Here is a 7,424-nt window from a genome sequence, read left to right on the forward strand (position 1 = left end):
AGTAGACGACGAGAGGGCGCGGTACTGCAGCCGTCTCAATACGTTGCGCGGGTCATTCCATACTCGCCGCCTACGCGAGCCTCGCGACACCGACGACCACGCTTCTTGCTGATTTCATGTCAACTACCGATTTCAAAGCAGTCAAAACTTTTTCGCGGAGTGCGCGTCCTCCTGTACCCTCTAGATGTCATTTTTTTTCTTCCCCGAACAAATGCGTGCCCCGTGCCATTCGGTATAGAGGTGTAGGAAAGACGGGTAGGCGCCATTGCGCGGTCGTTTGTCGCCGGATGTTGTCTTCCCAACACAAAAGCGCCCTTACTTGGACGATGGGGCGCGCGGGCGAGACGAAAATTGCCGTCGTTTGTGACAAGTAGGCAGTTGTTTCCTGATATTTACTGCTTTTTCCGCTAGTAGAAAGGCTGCGTACTGGATGTAGTGACTGGGTGGCATACTGATTATGCATCTCGGCTTATTATTTGTGGCCTAAATGTTCCTCCTATTTACACAGGCCTCCCACCGCCATCCATTCCCGCACTGAACCAGACCTTCGTCGCTCACAGAGACAGCTCCCCGACTGGGCAAAAGGTAGGCCAGAGTCGCTCTTTTTCTGCAAAGGTTAGCACATATGTTTCATCGGCGGCACCCGCCGAATCAGCCAAACATGCATGTAGGGCTCGTACTTCTCTAAGTGGTTAGCTGAGCCGTTGCAAGGCAGGGTCACACTTCATTTTTGGTCACCTCTGATGTGTCTTGTGCTACTGATTTATTCATTGACTGATTTGTGGGGTTTAACGACCCGAAACCACCACATGATTGTGAAAGAAGCCACAGCGGAGGTCTCCAGAAAGTTCTACTACCTGAGGTTGTTTAATGGGAACCAAAATGTAAGCACACAGGCCTATAGCATTTCTCCTCTATAAAAGATGCAGCCGCCGCAGCCGCGATTCAATCCTTCGACCTGCGGGTCGGCAACCGAGTACCTAAAGCACTAGACCACCACGGTGGGGCCTCATTTTGCTAGAGAAACAGCAAATTTAAAAAATTCACTCACCATAGCTGCCCGTCTGTGAGTGTAAAGTGCAAGAACTCGTTATTCAAGATGGAAGCCCAAACACGGGGTTCAATCCCGCGACCGACGGTTCAGCAGCCGAGTACCTTAACCACTAAAACACCGCCGCGGGACCGTCCATTGATAATAAAAATGGCCCTCTGACGTGCACGTGCTTCACGTGGCTGTTACATAGCGTTCACCGCTTGAGCTCACGCTGAAAAAGTTGCGGTCACACGAGAAGGTATAGACAAGACGCTCGGTATGTTTCCCTCTGTAGTTCAGGCCGTGGTGGTGAATAACTGTTTCCTTTCCCACGGGATGTTGTCTTGACCCCAGGTTCTGCATCCAGTCATTGACACTCTTTAGTTTTGATGATTGTGCTCTCACCTGTAACTACTACAGTTAACAAAAAATTTGCTTAAACATAAATCATGGACGTCGGTCATCGAGATGAATATGTACCACTAAGCATCGCCATGAGTGCATTCTCGTTTAACGGCTTACAACAGCAAACAGCGCACTTTCTTTATCAGTAGATTGTAGACATTGAACTGCTTCCGTATATACGCCTTTTACTTTCCTATTTTGCCATTTCTTATAATGGAGGAATACATCCATGTTTTATTGCGGCAACAATCATACGCAGTCCCGAAGGGTTTTTGCCATCACCATCACCATCACGCGCCATATGATGTCCCAAACGATAAAATGCATCGTTTATCGTAAATTATACCCGCAGACGATTGAGCGTAAGTTGGGGCGATGAATGCGGCTGAAGCAGAGATCAGACGAACCGGCGCATCTTTGTCGATCTCTAGAAGCGTGCGATAGCGCTTTCCCGCTCGGGAGGCCAGCCATGAAAAGATGCGAGAGGGGGTCACTCGACCAGAAACAGAGAACATTGAATTTCAAGGCGTGGTTACCATCGCTGGTGCGCGATATCCGCTATATCGGCAGCCATCAACGGCGGCTCGTATTTCTGTCTACGTGCTGCTCTCTGGCTGCAGAGAGACTATGCGAAATTTCTTTCTGGTGGATAGTAGCTTTGCATGAAATTGAAACCAAAATTCACGTGCAAGCCGCACTTCAAACAACATGACAACTTGTTGCTATCTCATTCATCGCTTCGACCTTGCAGTGAAACCGATCTTTTCCATTAAAAATGCATCAAGTCATTTGTGTGGACTGCTAAAACACGGGCAATATTACGGAGCATGCTTGATCCAGACTCGAAAAAGACGTCGACAGTGAGAACGATACGTACCCTAGCGGGTGAATGCAAAAGCGACAGCCGAACACTGACCGAAGCTCCTAAAGACAAATATATGCAAGGAGGGGGCGATAGCATCGAAGCATTCAGCTGTGAAAGACCACTAAACAACGCTATCGATGAACCCACCACGGTAGCGGAATTCTACGCAGCGGCTCGTGACAACTGGCAAAACACAACACCCGAAAAGGAATTCAGCGCCAACGCAATGTTGCACAAACTCAGTAATGTATTACTTGGACGTCTAGTTGGCTACTTCAATAAGGATATTTGGGAGAAAGATGCAATTCGACAGCTATGGAAGGAAGCCACCATTGTCGTAATTCTCAAACTTGGAAAACAGAGATCAATTGTCAACTTGAGGCCGACATCTCTTACGGCATGTTTCGGGAAGCTTTTTATAAATGCAACACTCGTCAGGTTAAGCGATTGCATCAAAAGACGCAACGTCCTATCCGTTTACATTTATGCAATTTCGCAAACATCTGTCAACAAAAAATATTTTCCTTAAACTATCAGATCAAGGAACTACCAACGTGTCGACTGAAGCAGAGAATATTGTGGTGGCGTAAACTTAGAGAGCGCATTCTACACTATGTCCTTCAAACGTATCACGGAGAACAACAGCAAATGGGCTGTGGACAAACAATTTTGACTATATCAAGTCCTTTCTAGCTGGCAGATGTGCCACAATAGGACTACAAGACATGCGATCACCGAAAAAAAATCCTGCAAGCAAGCTTTCAGGCTTCCTCGCAGGCTTCCTCTACAGCGAGCTATGCTCTCGCCATTACTGTAGAATATTAGAATGAACAAATAAGCGAAAAATCTAAATGAAATTCAAGACTTCGACCTCTCAATGATACGTATCACGTTAATGATGCATAAAGGCTCAATACGCCACAAAGAAAATAGCTTGCAACCATTGAACATTTCGTGGTGGACCACGGCATGACGTAGGCACCGGAAAAGTCCCAATAGATAAAAAAATTACCACAAAAACCAAATGTGCATTCTCGCCTAAAAATTGTCAGATCCCACGTAGAGTGGGAATCGATTATGTGCGAATCGCGAATCAGAAAGGTTGATATGTCTCTTTAATATCAGCACCATGTCACGAGGCGGACGTAAATTATGCCGTACATGACTTCCATGTCATCGTTGTCACGTTTGGGCGTGTATTTACCTTCCTGAATTCACGTCACGTGATACCAAATTTCGTATATGAGAAGCCAGCGAAATGGACGCGAGTTCTCTATGAGCGTAGGATGTTGTTATGTTTTACATGACACGTATGTCGTGATTATCACGATTGGACGTGTCAATTACATTCGTCGTCTATTCCCGTCACTTGATGCCGAATTCGTTATATGTGGAGCTAGCCGAACGGCCGTGAGCACACTATAAGCGTGGTATGTTATTCTGTTCTGACATGACACGCATATCATAATTATCATGTATGCACCAGTCATATGTGAAGCTAGCGAAATGACCACAAGCGCACTATAAGCGTAGCGCGTAGTGATGATTTACATAAAACGCATGTCATGATTATCGTATTTGGAGGTGTCATTCACCTCCGTCGTCCGTTCACGTCACGTGATACGAAATTTGGTATATGTGAAGCTAGCGAAACGACCACAAGCGCACTATGAGCGTAGCGTGTAGTCATCTTTTACATAACACGCATGTCATTATCATCATGATTGAACGTGTCACTCACTTTTGTAGTCCGTTCACGTCACGTAATAGCAAATTTGGTATATGGGAAGCTAGCAAAACGACCTCAAGCGCACCATGAGCGTAACGTGCAGTCATGTTTTACATGACACGAATCTCACTGTTATTATGTTTGGACGTGTCATTCGCCTTCTTCGTCCGTTCACGCCAGGTAATACGAAATTTGGTATATGTGAAGCTAATGAAACCGCCGCGAACGCATAATGAGCGTGGCATACAGGGCACGAATCTCATGATTATAATGTTGGCACCACTCATACAACTTCTTCCATTCACGTTCCGCGATACCAAATTTGGTACATGTGAAGCTAGCGAAACGACCACGAGCGCACCATGAGCATAGCGTGTTGTCATGACTTCCATGACATGCATGTCATGTCGTACCATACCACTTATATTAGGTATCAGGTTAACCAAACGACTGCGACCGCGGCAAGACCATGAAATCGTGACGTTCTTGACATTTCAAGATTTTGGTGTAATGACTTCTCAGTTATGCTCGCCATCAGTCATGTTTTGCCATACCGATTTTGGTATCGATATCATTATCGAAACAAGCAAGAGAAATAAAAGGGTAGGTGGCTTGATAGATAGATTGACAGACAGACAGACAGACAGACAGACAGACAGACAGACAGACAGACAGACAGACAGACAGACAGACAGACAGACAGATAGATAGATAGATAGATAGATAGATAGATAGATAGATAGATAGATAGATAGATAGATAGATAGATAGATAGATAGATAGATAGATAGATAGATAGATAGATAGACAGACAGATAGATAGATAGATAGATAGATAGATAGATAGATAGATAGATAGATAGATAGATAGATAGATAGATAGATAGATAGATAGATAGATAGATAGATAGATAGATAGATAGATAGATAGATAGATAGATAGATAGATAGATAGATACGCTCAAAGTCGTCAAAGTTTGCTAAGAAATGCTCCGCAATTAGCAGCACTCTTCCAGAAAGAACAAAGCCGCGTGTATTGGGCCTTTAATTCCAAAGAGCGGATTACACTGTCGCTACCCTGAAAATGACAATGAAGCAAATAACTTGGCTAATAGGAAAAAATTGATAAGAAATGTAGAGGCTTGCACGAGAGCGATACAATACGATAGGTTCAAGGTTTCATCAGTAGCAGGATAACACACGATATACCTTATCAAAATCTAAGTTGCTCAGAAATCAAGAGGTGGACCAGGTCAAAAGGGGCGCCTACAAAGTGGCACTACAATTGCCGGTGAACACCGCGAATGAAAGGCTCCACGACACAGGCGTATACAACGCATTTGAAGAGCTGAAGGCCGTAGTTTTGACAACTAAGGCATAACGGCTGGGTCTAACACACCTGGAGAACATTTATTATCTGAACTCACCTACCCGGTAAAACCACCATACTTAGTGACAAAATTTATTGAATTCTGACCCACATCAAGATGCAAATACAAGTGACACCGATACCAAAGAACATGAATGCTAAATATCACAAAGGCAGAGAAGGCAAGCCCGAGCCAAGCAACTCATTAAACCTTCGAACACAGTCAAGAGATGCTGTACAAGGACGCCACTCGAACTTTGAGAGGACACGTCAGAGTAGCCTTCGCAAAACACAACAAAATGAAACTAATACAACGGACTCAGTACCACAAAATGCACAGCTACAGCTGAAGCATCAGCAATTGTGATGGCAATCAAATATTCTGACAGGACTGGAAAATCGGCTATATTTATCTCCTTACTCAGGTATGGTGCAGAATGCACGTGCGGTGCATGTTACCACGAATCACACTAAGAATGTTAGGCGACTCACTCAAAGAAGACCATGTGATCACATGGTGTCCAGCTCTTAAAGGCATCCCAGGGAATGAAATCGCACACGCCTAAGCTAGAGAACTTACAAACAGAGCGCGGAGCCAAAGACTATGGCAACATACTCCGCTTACGGCGCAATACATCCTCGAACACCAACTACGCAGGAAAGAATGTCTAGCCCCACCTAATCCACAGCAGGAAACCGCAGAAGCTCGCACATATAAAACAGTTCAACCGCACACCTACCCGCTTTTGAAGAAGACCCACCACATGAATCGCACATTACATGGCAGCACTTGCTCATGGTGAGGTGCGCGGCCGTCACTATCGCATGTGGCGTGGTATTGCGCAGCAAGAGCGCATGAGGCAAATTATCCTGGGTAACGATCTTTCTCTAGCGATACGTGGGAGAGCCTCCTCGCTCGTCCGGGACTGGAGATACAAAGAGGCCTCTTGGACCAGGCGGACCATGTAGCAAGGATCACTGGAGTCCTGGAATGGGGACCCACCTACTCACTCTTTCACCTTCGAACCTTTCCCCTTAATAACCAATGAAGTTTTTCCACCACCACCAGTTAGTAAACATACAACTAGCATGTGCGGTCGACAATTGTTTTTTATGCGTTTTCGCATTCGACCTAAATAGGCTAAAAAAAGGATGACGTAAAGTAAACCCGCACGTTGAGCATGAACACGAAATTTTCGCAATTTCTTTCTATCAGTAGATGCTGACACACAGAAAGGTGGCCGCTAGGCACGCTATATATCTAGGTGGCTGCATCTGTGTAACTTATGATCTGCTAACGCGTCAAAGAATTCAGCGCTCTTGTTGTCCTTTTTCCTTTCCTGGCCTCGCCTTTCGTTTCTCGTTTCTTATAGCACCTTCCTGCTTGTGCTGCAACCCTTATTACCATGAAATGAAAAGCCCTTTTCCCACAGTCTCTGCGGTAGGCGGCAGGCAATGCGCACATTACGCAGAACATCGCGATTTCAGTGCCATGACTACGATCTTGGACGATAAGAACCGCGTTGAAAATTAAGTTGAAACCGAGAATGTTATTTAGTTACAGTTTTGATAAGGCATGGGAAGAGAGCAGAGTGGATCACAGAAAAACAAGACTATCTGACATTCTGCCTGGCACAAAGGCAAAGTGATTAACCTAGACAGGTCACGTTATGCAAAACACTGATAGTGTATGTTCTGTGATTGAATGCCAGGAATTTTCAGAGAAGGAATACCACGAGATGGCAAATGTAGCCGAAGAGGGCATTCTGGCATGCAGTGACGGAATGGAGATGTTACAAGTATAATAAATTGGCCGCCTATCTGCGTATTTCGCTGGCAAAGGTTATCAAAAAACGACAGTCGTTTGTCTAGAGAGAACGCAAAAGATGTATGTTCGACGTTCTGCTTGAAAACATCAATGACTAGGAACTTAGTCCGGGATCCCAGTGGGGCGGGCCACGGTTGAGTAGGTGCTGGATGATTGAATGGATGAATATATCCGGCTGTGCCCTTTCAAGTGGGC

General features: G+C 45.2%; 1 protein-coding gene across 1 annotated transcript in view; it reads left to right on the forward strand.

Moving 5' to 3' along the window:
* Nucleotides 1-508: 508 nt before the first annotated feature.
* The window catches only part of LOC142777227 (uncharacterized), a 32,477-nt gene continuing 25,561 nt past the window's right edge, over nt 509-7,424 (forward strand). Inside the window, exon 1 of the mRNA XM_075881556.1 lies at nt 509-585. The gene's annotated coding sequence lies outside the window, so the exon portion shown is untranslated. The remainder of the gene's footprint in view (nt 586-7,424) is intronic.

Source organism: Rhipicephalus microplus, chromosome X (genome assembly GCF_043290135.1).
Source record: "Rhipicephalus microplus isolate Deutch F79 chromosome X, USDA_Rmic, whole genome shotgun sequence".
Taxonomy (NCBI): domain Eukaryota; kingdom Metazoa; phylum Arthropoda; class Arachnida; order Ixodida; family Ixodidae; genus Rhipicephalus; species Rhipicephalus microplus.